General features: G+C 34.8%; 1 pseudogene; it reads left to right on the top strand.

The window, feature by feature from the left end:
• Positions 1 to 811: 811 nt before the first annotated feature.
• Positions 812 to 8,607, top strand: LOC149203100 (gibberellin 2-beta-dioxygenase 1-like; annotated as a pseudogene).
• Positions 8,608 to 18,283: the final 9,676 nt, after the last annotated feature.

The raw sequence follows: 18,283 nt of genomic DNA, 5'->3' as shown, positions 1-18,283 counted from the left end.
TTCAACAACATACTTACACATCTCCTTATACTAAGATTTAAAATAAGCCTCTCGATTCAATAAACTCCATAAAATCTTTGTAACAAAGATTTTGTGATTTCTTTTACAAGGCAGATTTTTCATCAACTACAAGTGCGCCCAGCTTTTCAAGTGGTTTAGAATTCTTTAACAAAGCAGAGTTTTCATCAACTACAAGTGCGCCCAACTTTTCAAGTGGTTTATAATTACGCAATATTAAGGAAACTGAGGTATATATTTTTTAATAAAATAGGCTTAAATAAATTAGTGTTGTCATCAACAAAATGGCATCCTATTTTGATGTCTTCATACAACAATGAAACAAGTATCAAATTTCATGTTATAAATGGAAAAATGATAACATTTTCATCTATAGCCGTTAGGTTTTTTTGTTAGTTAATTTTTTTTATTATTTTAAAATTGTTGTCATGCAAAAATTCAAAGTTAATTGTTTGGCTTATTTATTAGAGTGGTTTGTCAGAAAGGAAATTAAGTTAAGTTAAATTAAAGTGACCATTGTAAGTGTTAGATGTGTGATATTCAAAATATTATATTTTGTAACAAACTTATTTTTAAGTCTGTAATATAGATAGTAACATAATTATAATATATCATTTACTATTTACTATTGGTTATAGATTTATTAGGAAAAAAATAATTTACTAAAGCCAAAACATGTGCTAAAAGAACTGAATGAGCATCCATTGTCAAAAGATGTTTATGTGGATGAATCCTAGGTACTTGTGTCTTCTGGTGCTCCAGGTTTATGATCACATTGTAGGTGGCCTTTAATATGTGTCAGGTAGATATTGAGGTTGATCAAGCAAGAGTGCTAGTGGCATTGGACTCTTTGGATTTCATTGAGGTATGCAATGATTCCATTGTGATCGACGTACTTTTGTTTAAGCACCCTTCCTAAGAGTGTCTTCATCTTCCAAAGGAGGGTGTTGCAATTGAAATATTGGCTACATCATCCCTTGCTAAGGTCTGGAACACAATCAACTACTTTGATTTGAATCTTAGAATCAAAATATGATTGGTTATCATTAGTGGTTAAGGATTCTAACTATCAATATTCCTCTTGTATTTCTGGTGGAGTGGACAAGTGAAAGATAGCCATGAATATCTAAGATTGCATCTAAGCCTAAGGTTTGCCTCAAGGGCCATGGCCTCCAAACCCCTGACGAGAGAACATGCAGTAATGAGGAATAATGCTGAAAGGAGAGAAAGGCACTAGGATGGAGAAACCCTAGAGGAGGCGTAGACCAATGAAACAAAGACAATGCAACCATGACAACACTATAATGATCTTCATTGCCCATTTCATGGTTGGCTAGGGGACAAGGTGAGTTAACAATGATAGAGAAGGCATTTGGAGAGGGTACCTCTGGGAAAGGAAAAGAAACCAAATAATGCAAGACAATCCAATGAAATTCAACAATACCAAAGACACCCCACAAATCGTAGACTGAATTACACCATGCAAACAAAATCAAGATGAAGAATTTGCTAAGACTGGACATATAAGGAGTTACCCCTATGTTGGCGACTCACTGAGTGTTGGAATGTTTCAATCAACATGCTCTGCTCCTCTACACTTTGTGAATTCCAAAGCTCACCACCGCTTTGGCTGCTTCCTAGTTCCAAGCTCGAAACATTGATGCAGGAAGTGTGTGGCGAGGCTCCAAGCTAGGAGGGCTAGGACCTTCTTAAACTAGAATGTCCCAAATGCCAACACCATGGTGTAAATTCACCTATGACTCAGGAACACCACTATAATAGTAGAAAAACATGGATTAGCAGTAGGAGATATGAAAGTGCCTGATGGAAATGAAAGCTACCAATTTCATGATAGGGAATGTGAAGTCAGCAGATATGTGTGAGCGCATGGGGTGGGATAGCCATCCATCACCCCTCTTTAATGTGAGGAGAGGTTGTGGGGTAGTGGGTTCCTTGCACCTTCCCCCATTTGTACACTAACTTCTTTTTCCACGCCCTGATTGGGGAGTAAAGAAATTATATTTCATGTTATTTACACTTATAAATTATGGTTGTATTATGATAAAAATAAATGTGTAATGTTATAATTTGGTTATCTAAAAATAGAAAATGAGGAAAATATATGTGATTTATTATATACCTAAGTGTGTTAGGCTCTTGTTTTGTGATGCAGGGGCACAAACCCCACCCCAAATTAAATATGATTCCCAGAGACTTCTAGTAGGGAAGCTTGGTAGTCCTAAACAAAGGACACAAATTCCTCTAATTTTTATGTAAAATGCAAAATGTTTTAAGCCTCTACAAGGCATACGTGGCGAGATTCACTTATTTTCTGTTAGGGTTCTAGTTTTATTTTATTTTTGGCATCCTAAGAGATTTTAAGAGGTGACCAATGCAATGTAATATCAGACTGAATAACGTTAGGCCCTCAGCAGTCATAATTTGTAATCTTGTTTCTTTTCAATCCAGGTATACCTTGGGTTGGCAAAAAAATATGTGTTTATTTTAAATTTCTAAACCCCATCTAGTATCATGGTCGCTACATTTTGTTTGAGTGAGAGCCATGGGAATTAATATCGTTTTCTTAGTGTAGCCACATCCCTAATAGAGGTCGTCGAGTCGACAACCATGTGTTCAACTTATGCTTTAGTATCATTGCAGGGAAAACTTCGGACCATGTCAAAGGAGTTCATGGTGTAGAGAAAGTTTGCGGGCCTATGGCCACGCATTTGACATATGAGCTGGAAGCGCATAGAGGAGGGTGAATACATGACCTTGGTATGGATTAATTAATTGTTAAGTCATTTCGGTGAGGACCCACGTAGTTGACCTTCAGATTCAATATGGTTTAGGTTGGTAAAAAATTGTGTGTTTTCGTTTTAAATTTCTAGACCATGTCTAGTATCATGGTCATTGGATTTTGTTTGAGTTTTAGGATTCAATGGAGGACGAGTTCATTCCTTGCAAATAAAAAGCCGAGAGAGCCAAAATCGTGGGCCCATAATCCACAGGTTTCCGGAATGAAGCCACCAGGGGATCAAAATGTGTAGAACCCAGGTTCAATTTTCCTCATTTTGTCATATTCTTCCCTACCTCATTTTACATTTTTACTGCTCTTAACCCTCACCTGAAAGTGCATATCATCGTTTTACCGTGCAATTTTAATCCTTGGAGCCTGAAAACCTTTTGACACGCATATTGAAGTAAAAGTTTCATAGTTTCATTAATTCCTGAGTTTCTAGTAGATTATTTGAATTTTTCAAGTTGATTTCACCAATAATGGATTGTTTATCTAATTTCGGTATGAATATTGTAGCTTCGATACTTTCTCATGGTTAACACATTTGTTTTTCTCTAGGAGAAATTATGCCACATGGGTTTTTATGCCGAAATTATGCCACGTGGATTTTTATGCCGAAGGTGTCAAACTAATTCTAGATTGCTCAAATCATGCCCAGGTCACACGTGTGAGGCTCCAACACTAAAACATTTTTATAGTTCAAAGTTGTCATATTTCCAACTTTGGACACATTGAGTCCTAAGGTAATGAAGGTGAATTTGAAAACTTTGAAAGATGGGTTATGCCACCAATATAGAATATTAGTTAATTCATAGAATGCTTTCCAAAAGTCGTTACGGTTTGGAATATATGTTTGGTTCTTTAATGCCAACTTGTTCAAAATGCGTAATTTCCCTTGATTGGCATATAATGCTCAAATTTGAAGAAAATACAACATTGGTGGTCTAGATATCAAGAGGAACAAATAACATCTAATTCTAGAGTATAATGATTATTTTGTTGTATCTCATTTTTGTGGGGAGTAAAATAACCTAATCTTGTCTTCTTTATCATCAGTTGTTATCTTAAAAGTATCTCATAGTTAGGAAACTCTAAGGTTGGGGGATTTGATTTGATCCACCCCAATGTTCTCTTTGTACAAATATTCAAACCTAGAATAGATCTAGGGTTCGTGATCGTTTACTCATTGTAATGGGATGGGGTAGGTATTTGATTAAAGGTTCATCATGGTAGCAACTTGAGTGATACCCTCCTTGTAACAATTTTCAGTTTCTTCATCAATGGAAGTTGCTTATTATTCATCTTTGGTGCATCATCTCAGTCTTATCTGAGTGTTCTTGGCAGAGTACAAGTTGAGAAGGATCCCTCAATGTTGAGTGATGCACTGCCTTTCCATTTTGTTAGTTTAGGATGTAGTGTGTTTAATTTGTAATGCCTTTAAATATTTGTTTTCGACCGATTTATCTCAAATTTCATTTTAAATTACTTTGATTATTTTCATTCCTTTCCATTTCTTTACATTTTAATGGCTTGCCTTTAATTTATGTTTTTATTTCAAGAAACTAACCACCAGAGCTAGAATCCTTTTCTTCCTCAAGTACAACCTACTACTGAATGCATGAATGATTTCATGGGAGCACTAAAAGATTGCATTCTATGGTTGTGCTAAGGGATTTGAGACAAGTACTAGCACACAATCTTTAGTTTTAGTTTGTGTTATTCACATTATTTTTTCTTCATGAACGTGTCATTTAATTGTTAATTCTTAGTAGTGATTGTTGGCATTAGATTATATTTGATTAGAGCATCTCGGATTAGATTAAGGTTTAATCTTGCATATGTTTTTCTAGCATCTCCAAGGATTACGATATTAGTTTGATACTTAAATGTTGGAAATATAATACATATATTTTACCTAATATTTCTCTCTATAATCTCCAAGGATGTGGTAAAAAGGATTGAAGCATTAATGGTTTATTTTTTATTTTATTCTTGCTAACACTTGTGACTTGGGGGATGAGAAATAATAAGACACAAAGACACCCATTGAAAAATATTCTAGCCTTACACTGCCACTTTAGTGTGTTTCTCCAAATCCTCATCCTGTTGGTTCTTTTAATGCAAGTGTGGTGTGCTTTAATTTTGCAATTACCTTTAATTTTTTGTTTTAGAAGTTAATATTTCAATCTATTTTTGGTTTTTTAAGATCCTCCCCCATGCATACACTAATCCATGTCCTAGATAGGAATCAGTAACCAACAAAGTAATAAGAATTATTGACAACTTGTTGGATAATGTCACTTAAGAACTTTTTGAAATACTCACAGTGGTTTGTGTATCTACATCTTGGCCAAAGAAAATTTTGACTACCTTCAAGGGAATACTTACACTCCATGGAGTGATAGAAGAACAAAATATCCATGAGTCCTCTCTACAAGAAGATCCAAAAGTTTTTCATTACCATCTTTCTCAATCTACTAAGCATAACAATTAATCATGGATTGAGATCGATGGAGAGCATCTTAGAGCCAAAGAAGAAAGATTTCTTGACATTCCTAGCATTAGATATTTCATGCACTCAAGAGATTAATCATTCAATGATATAAAAATCTACATGGCATGGAAGAGGAAGGCATACAACTTGGACTGAATGAGAAAGGGAACCAAGATATCATGATTACATTAAAGATTAGTTCCAAATGATCATCAGATCAAAGTGCCACTCTCTTGTCCAACATTTCTTGACACCAAATCATGCCAAGCAGATGGTGTTTGATAGTCTAGTATACATTGAAGCCCATTTCTCAAAATTGAGTATGATTTTATTTACTACCTTATTATGCACATGGCTTCATTAGAAGTACTCTTATAATTGAAGGAGAATGGTCTTTTTCAAAGTAGGGTAGGGTAGCATGATAAATAAATAAATAAAATAGTAAAGATAAAAATAATTCTAGTTGTTCAAACTGGTAAAACGATGCAACTAGACATGGATCTTTCTTGCAAACCAAGTTTCTTGGTAGGAAATATCCACAACAAGCTCTGTAAGTTTATTCTGGTTCCATTGGTTCTTCAAAATATTATTGGTTTTATGCCCAAGATGGATGATGTGGGATTCCTCAAGGCCCACCTTCCAATAATTATTTTCCCATCAACTTCAACACCTTAATAGGGATCAATATCAAAGATCTTATTGAGTGCCTTGGAGTTTGCACACATTATTGGTAAATCTCCACACTAAAAAAAAAGGGATGCCTTAAAGTATCTTGATTTCCAGATCCCACAAGTGACTAAAATTAAACACACTCATTCATACCTATTGGAATTCACTCTTTCACCTTGAAACTCGTGGAATTTGTGGTGAGTTGTCTTACATCAGTTTAATGGCATCCATCAATGGTTGGTAATACACTAATTTCTTTCTATGTTTGACTTCAAAAAAAAATCATACACACAGATAAAATTGTGCTAGGCATGGGTTTGTGGTTCATGATCCTAACATTAGCTTGCAAGAGCATACCAACAAAAATTGAGATCCAATCTCCAACAACAACTTACAATCCTCTAGTTTCATCAGGTTTCAACATTCTTTCCTCCAAGTGTGTATAAAGTTTAAATTTCAGTTCAAGACAATAAAAATATATCTCTACTTACACCAACATTCATTCTATTATCTCCAGCCTTCTTTAAATCACAGCTTGGGTTCCAAAGTTTTTTTCCTTGTACAATTTAGATCTAATCCTTAGCAATATCAACAATCATATCAATAAGTGTTGGAAGCTAAAAAAATTTGAGGTAAGATACTTTTCATTCACTTGATTTGTTAGGGATAAAGGAAAATTATTAATTTGTAACTTTTCTTATGCTTATCAACTGACCTTCCTTCCTATCTGATTTCATTATCATCACTCTCATTATTATCTATCCATCACACAACCATTATCATTCCATTAATTTTTTCCATTCCCATTATCTCTATGATTCCATAAAGAAGTTATGGGTTGAGATTTGTAGGTATTTCAAGTTTGGATGACATAATACCAATAATAATGGCAATGATTTTAATAGTGCCAAGGGAGATAGTAGTATTTTTGTTCTCATGTTTACTTTTTTGTTTGATCATAGTGGAAAATAGAGTTTGACAACTAGTAGATAAACCATGCTTCCTTGAATATAGAGTGATAAGGGACATAAAAAGTGTAGGAAGTGAACAAGGATGTTGAGAGGTTCTTGTTGAGTATTCTCCTTGACAATTGAAGATCTAGGCATACTAAGCAATGAGTTTCTTATGGTGAAGCATAAGCCCTCTACAGGTTTATAATTCATTTTATGGTAGTGGTTTATAATTCTATTAATCCCCTCTATTATGATTGATTATGGAATCTAAGTGAGGATTGTGAGATGGGAAATTTAATGATTGAAGAGATAGAACATTGCCCCCATCAACAATGGAAGTTCTTGGGGTGTTGATTACCGAATTTCATTCTTCTTCATGATTGAGATTCCTAAAGTTACAAAACCAAATTGTGTTCCAAATGCTCATGTACTTGTTATGAAATTTAAATAGGGATATCTACTAATTTGTTTTATGCTAGTTTTTCTCTTCAAATTGTTCTTTAAGATCTACAATTTTTTTACAAAACCCTATGCAAAATACCAACAAATTTAGTAGAATTTCCTAATGTAGAAGATGAACTATGTCGGTTGTGAACCATTCTAACTTCTAGAGACTCTATGCATAATGTTTCAAGAAATATGGAAACAATACAACATATTTCATTTTGTATGAATGTGCCTCACACACTACAGGTGGATAAGATGTTGGAATCCTATGTGTTGACTCCCTACTATAGTGAGGATGTTACGTACAATAAAAAATAGTTGTGTACATTGAATGAATATGGTGAATTATTAGTGAAGCATGGTGTTCTTCCTACAAAAAATATCCTTGTTGTTGAGACTGTTGGTTTCCCACATGATGCCTTTAGAGAAGATATTAGTATTAAATTGGGTCCTCTTGAAGAGTTGATAAACCTGTTCTAGTGGACATCTTTGCAAATCTAGAGGATATACTATTGTTGTGTAGAGAATTTACAATTTTTATCATCTATGACATTGATGTTCTAGGAGGTGATAAAATTTCTCGTCACCCAAATTCACATAGCTTGTAGGGACTAGGGTTTCTTCCAAGACCTCAAACATGGGTCTCCCTCCACCTCCTCCATACACTTCATTTTGAAATATAAAAATCCTTCTCACTCCCCACCGAAGTAAAAAAATAAAGGTCAAGAGAGACTTTAATCATCCTTTGGGATACTATGACAAAGAGCTAAAAAAACATTAGGGATCATAAATAAGTCTTCTATTTCATAATCCAAAGTATACTTTTTCTTCCCTCAAATTCATAATTCGATTTCAATGAGATTTGATCACTAAAAAATCAATTACTAGAGGATACACCTCATTTAAGGGAGGCCTATGAGAAATATGTAAAGGTCATGCTGAAGTTAGGCTTGAGATAGTTAGAGCTCTTATCTATGATCTTGGGACTATTAATCAAGTATTTTAACTCCATGTTTGAGCACCACACTTTTTTTCTGAAGTTGAAACATTATTTGTCATGCCCTATGTCCAAGCTAGCACTTGGAGTGGGTCAACACAAGGATTCAAGGGTTCTCACTGTGATTTTTTAGGATGAGGTTGGAGGGATGCAAATCAGGTGAAAGGATGGAGAATGGATTGGAGTGAAGCATATTCCTTATTCTTTTTTCATCAATGTGGGGTATTGAATATATGTGGCATTGATGAATAAGCACAATGTATTGAAAGGAGGGATACGTTTGAAGAATCTTCTGAATGAATTGGCAGGTTGTCTCTATAATCTTTATGACATGTTTATCAATTAATGTTGTTGCATTAACAAATATTAGAAGAATCAATGTAGAAAAAAAATGAATCATAGATATGCCAAAGGTAACAATTCTATTGATGATTTCTCTTTTGGTTACATAGTATATATTATCTAGCATTGTTGATGTATTTATGATGATAGAAATGTAGGAAATGCTTTTATGATTAGATGTTAGACACTATGAAAATTTTGGGTATAGTTTTTTATTTGTGTGTTTTAGGAGTTGATAGTTTTCTAAGCAACATCCTTATTTCAATTATTAAGAATCTTGTTTTGGAGTCTATTGAAGATGGTTGTGTTGCTTCTACATATGCTAACATCCCTTTGTGAGAAAGATGCTAATGGATATGGATCAAGAGATTTCTTAGGAATGTAAAGTTAAGTTCCATGGAGAGGAAAGAAAGGTAAGATGCATGCAAGTAGTGTGAAATGACATGGAAATGCTTGGAAGTAGTTGTTGCCTCAAAGTTATAAGTTTCTCTTGATGAATTCTTCTCATCGAAAGTTGCAAACTAAAACAGAGTTTTGAGCTTTCGTTTTAAATTATTTGCATAATTTGTTATATCATTATTTTCTCTTATGAGTTGGGTTGAAAGGAAGTTGGAAACATAAATGGTTTTTTCATTTATCCTCTTACTAATTGAGAGAGTAGTGCAAGGACTTGACAATGCAATCACAAAAAGTGAGTTTTAGAAATTAAAAAAACAAACTTCTTACCTCAATTTCCACTTGAAGGGGAGATTATACCATCACCTAGTTTGGTTGAAAATGAGAACACCTTCGATGCTAATGTTAAAAAATGTCATTTTTCATATTCATATATTTTTGGACGTTTGATTGTTGTGTTCATTATTGATATAATTGTTGCATAGGGGAGATGGATAGTCTTTGTGATAGCAATGGAAATAAGGGAAAGGGGCAACATGAACATGCCAAAGGATTTTACTAGAGACATATTTCTTTTGCAAGAGGACATGAAAATGCCCTGTTGTGGGGGATATTTTGGGATCCCATTTTAATATATTTTTCACTACATTTAACCCTTTTTTGTCATTCTTAACCTACACTTTAAACTGGGTATTGTCCTTTTATTGTGTATTTTTAACCCTTCAGAACCAAAAATAATTTGACACACATATTGAGGTAAAATTTCCTTATTTATATTAATTCATAAGCTTCTAGTAGATTATTTGAATTGTAATTTAATTGCTAACGATGGATATTTTATCCAATTTTGTAACAATAGCACAATTTCGATACCCGAACATGGTTAGGACATTTGTACAATTCTAGAAGAAATTACACCACATGGATTTTGAAGCTTGAGGTTCCAAAATAATTCTTGATTGGTTAGATTATACCAAGGTCACACGTGTGAGGTTGTAACAATAAAAAATTATTACAGGTCAAAGTTTTTAGATTGCCAACTTCGGGCACAATTCTTGAGGTGATGAAAGTGAATATGTAAATTTTGAAACATTGGATTTTGTTTTCATTATAGAAAATTAGTTAATTATTAGATTTATTTCCAAAATTCATTATGGTTTCGAAGAAATTTTTGGATATTTAACACCAATTTTCCCAAAATGCATAATTTGCCTATATTTCTAAATAATGCCTAGATTTGACAAAAAGGAAAAATCAATAGTCTAGAACTCAAGATGAATGAATATCGTCTATTTCAAAAGTATAGAAATCATCATGTTGTATCTATTTTTTATTTTTGGGAGAAAAATATCCAATCTTCTCTTGTAAATCATCATTTTCTATCTTGAATGCATCTCATAGTTAAGAAAATTTGAGATTGGGGGATTTTCTTTGACCCACCCCAATGCTCTCTTTGTACAAATCTTCAGACTTAGAAAATATATTAAGATTTTTATCATTCACTCTTTGTAATGAGATGGGGTAGGTAGCTGATAGAAGGTTCATTGTGGTAGCATATTCAATGTCACCCTCCTTGTAACAAGTGTTGATTTCTTCATCAATAGAAGTTTCTTATTCTTCATCTTTGGTGCACCAACTCGATTTGATATGAGTGTTCTTAGCAATATTACCTAGGTTGAGAATGATCCCCCAATGCTGATGTTATGAAACCAACTCACAAAAATATAGAAAAGAGAGATCCACGCCTTAGAATTCAGCCTCTTCGAGGGGGCAACCTCCTTTACATTACATAAATGAACAATTCTTTGATGATACAAATGAAAAACCTCCTTTCTATATATAGGAGTCTAAGTGGTCCCAATATAATCAAAGCCTACATAACAATAATATTGTAGGGCACAACAATAACAATAGAGGGATTCTATGTGGCACAATAGTAACAATATGGGCACTACATGGGTACAACAATATAAATAAGGGGTATAACTACAATAGTAATGGGGTAATCACTAGTATTATAGGGACCCAACATGCCCCTCTCCTTCAAAAAAGTGTTGTCCTCAACGCTTGAGTAGTTCTGGATACTTCTGCATAAAATTCTCATCCTCCCATGTGGAATCTTCAGCGGATAAGTTCTTCCACTTGATAAGGTACTCTGAAATTGATCGATTTCGTAGCTGTCGAGTTCTTGTTTCTATAACTGCTTCCGGTTCCAATATAATTTTTCCTTCCTCGTCAAGTTCTGGCAATATTGTTTGAACTGGGAGCTTGTCGCCTATAACCTTCTTTAAACATGAAACATGGAAAACTGGGTGCAATCGAGAAGCTGCAGGAAGCTCCAATTTGTATGCCATAGTACCAATCTTTTGCAACACCTTGTACGGACCATAATACTTTGGTGATAATTTATTATCCTTCTTAGCTTGCTTGAGGGACATTTGCTTATATGGTTGTAGCCGTAGGAATACCCAATCACCTACATCAAAACTTCTTTCACTGCGATGTTGATCTGCCTGTTGTTTCATTCTATTCTGTGCCAACACGAGGTTATCCTTTAAGAGTTGGAGGACTTGTTGTTGATGTTCGATGTGATGTTCCACTGCCTGAACCTTAGAATTTTCTCTTAAATATGATGTGATGGATGGTGGTTGATACCCATAAAGTGCCATAAATGGGGTCATTTTTGTTGCTGTATGGAAGGAAGTGTTATACCACCATTCAGCCAGAGGCAACCATTTGACCCATTGTGTCTGTTTATCAGATACAAAGCAACGAAGATATCCTTCCAAACATTTGTTTACTATCTCAGTTTGCCCATCAGATTGAGGATGATAAGATGAGCTATGAGCTAACTGAGTACCAAGACAAGAAAATAATTCTGTCCAAAAATTTCCAGTGAAAATGGGATCTCTGTCACTTACAATAATCTTTGGGTTTCCATGTAGCTTTTGAATTGTTTCCATAAATGCAGTAGAAACTGTACTGGCTTTAAATGGATGTGATAATGCACAAAAGTGTGCATACTTGGTAAGTCTGTCAACTACCACCATGATGACACTCTTTCCCTCAGACTTGGGTAAACCTGTGATAAAATCCATTGAAACCTCCTCCCAACGTTGGCTTGGAATGGATAAAGGTTGTAATAGACCCGGTGTCTTAATTGTTTCAACTTTATTTTGCTGGCAAACCAAACATTCTGCCACAAACTTTTGAATATCTGATTTAAGGCCATCCCAAAAAAATTCCTTCTTAACCCTGTGGTAAGTTTTTAAAAATCCTGAGTGCCCTCCTAAGGGAGAAGTGTGCAATTCCATAAGAATCTTTTGTTTTAGCTGGGAATTCTTACAGAGGTATAAGCGATCTTTGTACCATAACGAATCATTTTTCCAGCTAAATGTATCAGACGTACTGGAATCTTGTTGTAGCTTTCGAATAAGTGCCCACACTTCTTCGTCATTCTTCCATTCCTCCCTTGCTTCATTTATCCAATCTGGTTGGATAATAGAAATGGCGCACAACAATGCTTCCACATCCTCATCCTTTCTTGAGAGTGCATCTGCCACCACATTTTGCTTCCCTTTTTTGTAGATGATTTCAAAGTCATAACCCAACATCTTTGTGACCCACTTTTGTTGCTCTTCAGAGGATAATCTTTGTTCTAAAAAGTATTTAAGGCTATCATGATCCGTTTTTACCTTGAAGTGTCTTCCCATTAGGTAGGGTCGCCATTTCTTAAGTGCATGGAGTATTGCCAACATTTCCTTCTCATAAATAGCTTTGCTTAAAAACTTTCCCTTGATTGGACGACTTTCAAAAGCAATGGGTCTTTCATCTTGCATTAGAACAGCACCAATTCCATTTCCTGAAGCATCACATTCCACAATAAAGGTTTTTGTGAAGTCCGGTGTAGCTAAGACCGGTGCTTGGCACATTGCCTCTTTAAGATGTTCAAAGGCCTTTGTTGCTTTCGGAGTCCATGAAAATGCATCTTTCTTCAATAATGTTGTTAGAGGTGCTGCTATTCTCCCATAATTCTTAACAAACTTGCGATAATACCCTGTCAACCCAAGAAATCCTCGCAGATGCTTTATGGATGTGGGGATTTTCCATTCCTTAATGGCTTTAATTTTGCTAGGGTCTACCTTAACTCCTTCATGAGATACAATATGACCCAAATATTCCACCTCCTGGACTCCAAAGAAACATTTGGATCTTTTTGCATATAATTGTTTCTCCTCCAATAGTTGTAGCACCCTGTCAACATGTTCAACATGATCCTTCCAAGACTTGCTGTAGATTAGTATATCATCAAAAAATACTAACACAAATTTTCTAAGGAATGGTTTGAAAATTGAATTCATCAAACCTTGAAATGTTGAAGGTGCATTGGTAAGGCCAAAAGGCATGACCAAAAATTCATAATGACCCTCATGAGTTCTAAATGCCGTTTTCGGAATGTCTTCAATCTTCATTCTGATTTGATGATATCCTGAACGAAGATCCAACTTGGTGAAGTAAATTGATCCATGCAATTCATCCAGTAATTCATCAATGACAGGAATGGGGAACTTATCTTTAATAGTGAGCTTGTTGAGCTCCCTATAATCCGGACACATGCGCCATGATCCATCCTTCTTGTGCACCAATACTACTGGAGCAGAGAAAGAACTTTGACTCGGTTGAATTATACCAGCCTCTAGCATTTCTGCAACCATACGTTCAATTTCACTTTTTTGGACATAGGGATATCTGTACGGCCTGATGTTTGGAGGAACACTTCCTGGAATCAGATGAATAGCATGATCATGATCACGCATAGGTGGGAGACCTTTGGGAGTCTCAAATACCTTGGAATGATTGTCCAAGACTTTTTGGAGATCTGGAGAAATAGATGATTCCAATGTGGAAACATCTAGCGAACATAATTGTGCAATTACACCTCTTTGCTCCTTTTTTAGAAGCTTTGTCATACCATTAGAGCTGATTATCTTTCCTGGTTTCCCTGCAATACCCCTTAATTCAACTTCCTTTCCTTCCACAGAAAATTTCATGAAAAGTTCTTGAAAATTAAAAGCTATTGTACCCAAGGATTGTAGCCATTGGACTCCTAGTACAACATCAGCACCTCCCATTGGAATGGAAAGCATTGGGCTAGTCAATACATATTCTCCCATGGATAGCTTGATATTATGGCACTTTCCAGAGCAATTTATTGTTCCTCCATTTGCAATCATCACTTGACACTCTGGTGCTGGATATAGGAAGCAATTCAATTCTTTTGCTACCCTACAATGAATAAAATTGTGGGTGCTTCCTGAATCAATCAACACTATTACCTTTTTCTTCTTGATTTGTCCTTCTATCTTGATGGTTTGAGGAGTGGTAATTCCCGCCAATGCATTACAAGATATGGTCGGATTTATTTGTTCTTCATCTAGGCTTTGTTCCTGGAATATATCCTCTTCTTTTGACCTTTCTTGCTCCTTTTCTTCTTCCTCTTCACAATCTATGTAGAATAATTTCTTCTCAGCACACTTATGACCTTTTGTGTATTTGCTATCACAATTGTAACAAAGCCCTTTTGCTCTTTTTTCTTCCAATTGTTGTGGTGTCAACCTTGTAGGTTGTGGAAGACTATGGGCAACAACACTTCCATCTTTATAGTTGTGAATGGTATGCTTCCTAGTTGCCATAATTTTGCTTTCCATTTTTCTTGCTAACCTGAATGCCTTCTCTAATGAATCAGGTTCCCAAAGGCGCACATCATGTTGGATATTATCCTTTAAAGACCCTATGAACACATCAATCCTATGCTCCTCTGGAATATCTTTTACCCTTATGTTCAATTTTTGGAACTCCTCAATGTGCTCCATTATTGAACCCTTTTGTTTGAGACTTATCAATTGGCTAAAAAAAGTGTTGCTTTTTGTATCCTCATAATGTGCTATCAATTCTTCCGTAAAAATTGCCCAAGTGATAAATTGTTTACGAGAACAAAGCCATTGATACCATACAAACTGATTTGGTTCCAAATATAAAGTTGCCATACGTACCTTTTGTGTGTTTTGCACATTATTGAGATCGAAGAATTGCTCCATCTGTAATATCCATGTGGCGGGATCCTTGCCATCAAACTTCCTCATATCGATTTTTGGAACATGGTGAGTCTTTGATCCAACATTAGAGTCTATGGAATCATGATTAACATTTCTTTTGTTCTCATCATGAGTTTCCTTTACTACCTTTTCACCATTAGTGACCCTTTCTTGTAGCAACTTCTTCAATTCATCCATCTTATCATCCATGCCATCAATTTTAGCGTCCATGCCATCAATTTTAGCATCAATCTTAGCTTCCATGCCATCCATCTTAGCTTCCATTCCCTTTATCTTAGATTCCACGCCATTTACCTTAGATTCCACGCCACTTATCTTAGCTTCTGTTAGCTTTTGTGAGCGTGACATTTGTTGCACTTGTTCTTGTAATTTTGATATATCATGTAGCATTTCTTCCTCTTCTTCATGAGTCATGCTAGAGCTTTCAAGTTCCTTACTAGGTGTTTGCATTTTCTTTCCTCGGGGCATCAGTTACTGATAATAAAGTTTTACTATGCCCTTTGAATTCCGTTAAACCAAGCTTACACAAAAATTAAAAAAAAAAACTACACACCTTTTTTCACTTTATAGAAGCCTGATATTGAATCTGATGTATCTCTGTAATTTCGGATCCTCCAATTCTGAAATTGCTACCTGTAGTAGCCTTCTGCGTCCTCTTTCCAATGCCACAAGTCTGAGCCAAATTGGATTCTCCCAGGAAGAGTTATGTGAAATCTCCCACCGTGACTTTCTTTTAGACTGGTTCAGTAGAGCGAACTTGTACGACGTGCCACGAGTCACTATTTCAACCTTTGAATCTGAAACACACACAAAAGAAACTACAGTCCGTACTCTTTATGTACCTTTTTACGAAATTTCAATCCGATCCTCAGAGAGAGAGTTATGACAATTTTCCCCAGGTCACCTGTTTTGAATGTAATTCAGGACTCTGCAAAAAGACCAACTTCCTCAGATCATATCTCCGAAAATATCGCGATAAAAGCTCTAAAATTCGGACCCAAGGTTCAGCGCCAATTCTTCTCAAATGGGGTTTTTTTTCGACTTTTGAAATGTCATAGAAAAAACGTTATAGCGAAAATGCCACGATGACCTGTTTGGAGCAGCGAAACCCTAGAATCCAAAGCTCTGATACCAAATGTTATGAAACCAGCTCACAAAAAGATAGAAAAGAGAGATCCACGCCTTAGAATTCAGCCTCTTCGAGGGGGCAACCTCCTTTACATTACATAAATGAACAATTCTTTGATGATACAAATGAAAATACCTCCTTTCTATATATAGGAGTCTAAGTGGTCCCAATACAATCAAAGCCTACATAACAATAATATTGTAGGGCACAACAATAACAATAGTGGGCTTCTATGTGGCACAATAGTAACAATATGGGCACTACATGGGTACATCAATATAAATAAGGGGTATAACTACAATAGTAATGGGGTAATCACTAGTATAATAGGGACCCAACAGCTGAGCAATGCCTTAACTTTCCATTTTGTTAGTTTAGGATGTAGCGTGTTTAGTTTGTAATTCTTACAAATCTTTGTTTTTGGCTGAGTTGTCATAATTTTCAGTTTCATATTACTTTGATTGTTTTCATGCCTTTATGTTTTTATCATGATTTAATGCCTTGCCTTTAATTCTAGTCTTTGATTTTGACAAACTAACCACCAGAACTAGAATCCTCGACTCCCTCAAGTTCAACCTAGTATTGAGTGCATGAACACCTTCCCTGAGCAGTGGAAGATTACATTCTAGGGCTATGCTAGGGGATTTGAGACAAGGACTAGTAGGCAGTCTTTAGTTTTAGCTTGTGTTACTTGAATTCATTTGTATTCATGAACATATCATTTAATTGTTAATTCTTAGCAATGATTGTAAGCATTAGATTAGATTAGATCAGATTATAATAGAGTAGGTTATAATGGATTAAGCTTTATTTCTACATATATTTTTCCAACATATCCAATTATTATGATCTTGATAAGATAATTAAATGTTGGAAATATAATACATATATTTAACCCGAAAAAGTGTATGAATTTTTAAAGAGTAAAGACTAAGTATAAACATTCATATGTTTCTTATCACTACTATCACTTGTAGAATTGAAATGGGAAGTAAAGACTATTGATTTTATCACTAAGTTTCACAAAACAATAAGGTAACATGATTAAATATTGAAATCGATGGAAAAATTAATGAAATTTTCTCACTATAAATTAGTTAAATTGTGTCATAGGGTTTCTATTGTAACCGAGATTTACTTTAAAATGATTGAGTTATTACACTAGATACCTAAAGTAATTATTTCAAAGAGGGATCCAAAGTTTGCTTCAAGCTTTTCAAAAGGATAACCCAAAGGTTTTGGTACAAATACTAACTTCAATATAACCTATCTTCCACAAATATATAGGAAAAAAAAGAAAGCCAATCAAGTGACTCAAGACATATTAAGAATGTATGTGATGGATAAGCCAATGAGGTGGAACAATCAATTGCATTTTGTAAAAATTTCCAACATTTCCAAACATCGAGCATCACTAAATATAAGTCCATTTGAGGCATTATATGGGAAAAATTGTTATACTTGAGATAGTTGAGATAACAAAAAAAAATAGGAAAAACTGATATAGAATTACTCAAAAAATGGGAGAACAAATGGTTAGGATCAAATAGAATTTAAAGATAGCACATGATAGACAAAAGAGAAATAAAATTAAATGTAGAATACTAAGGGAATTTAATATTGGGGAAAATTATTTTTAAAAGTGAAACTAAAGAAGGTTCCAAAATCAATTAAAACTTTTATTTTAATTATGGTGTTAGTTTAACAATTCAAAAACCATTTTTGAAGGAAAAGAAAGAAGACTACTTGCTTTATTTTTCTTTTTCAGCTCATATCCTCATATATTTAATCAAATGTTAAGTGAAGAGACTTGTTGGATGTTGAATTAAAGTCCACATCCAACAAGTACCTCGTTTACATGATTTTAAGTAGACCCACACCAAAATAATTGAAATTACATGAAACAATGTGTCTCTTAATAG

This window comes from Pinus tabuliformis, chromosome 2_1 (genome assembly GCF_031772625.1).
Source record: "Pinus tabuliformis cultivar Carrire ecotype Pingquan chromosome 2_1, CPIR1, whole genome shotgun sequence".
NCBI classification, from domain to species: Eukaryota; Viridiplantae; Streptophyta; class Pinopsida; order Pinales; family Pinaceae; genus Pinus; species Pinus tabuliformis.
Note: the sequence above shows the minus strand (reverse complement) of the source record. Positions and strands in the feature narration are given on the sequence as shown.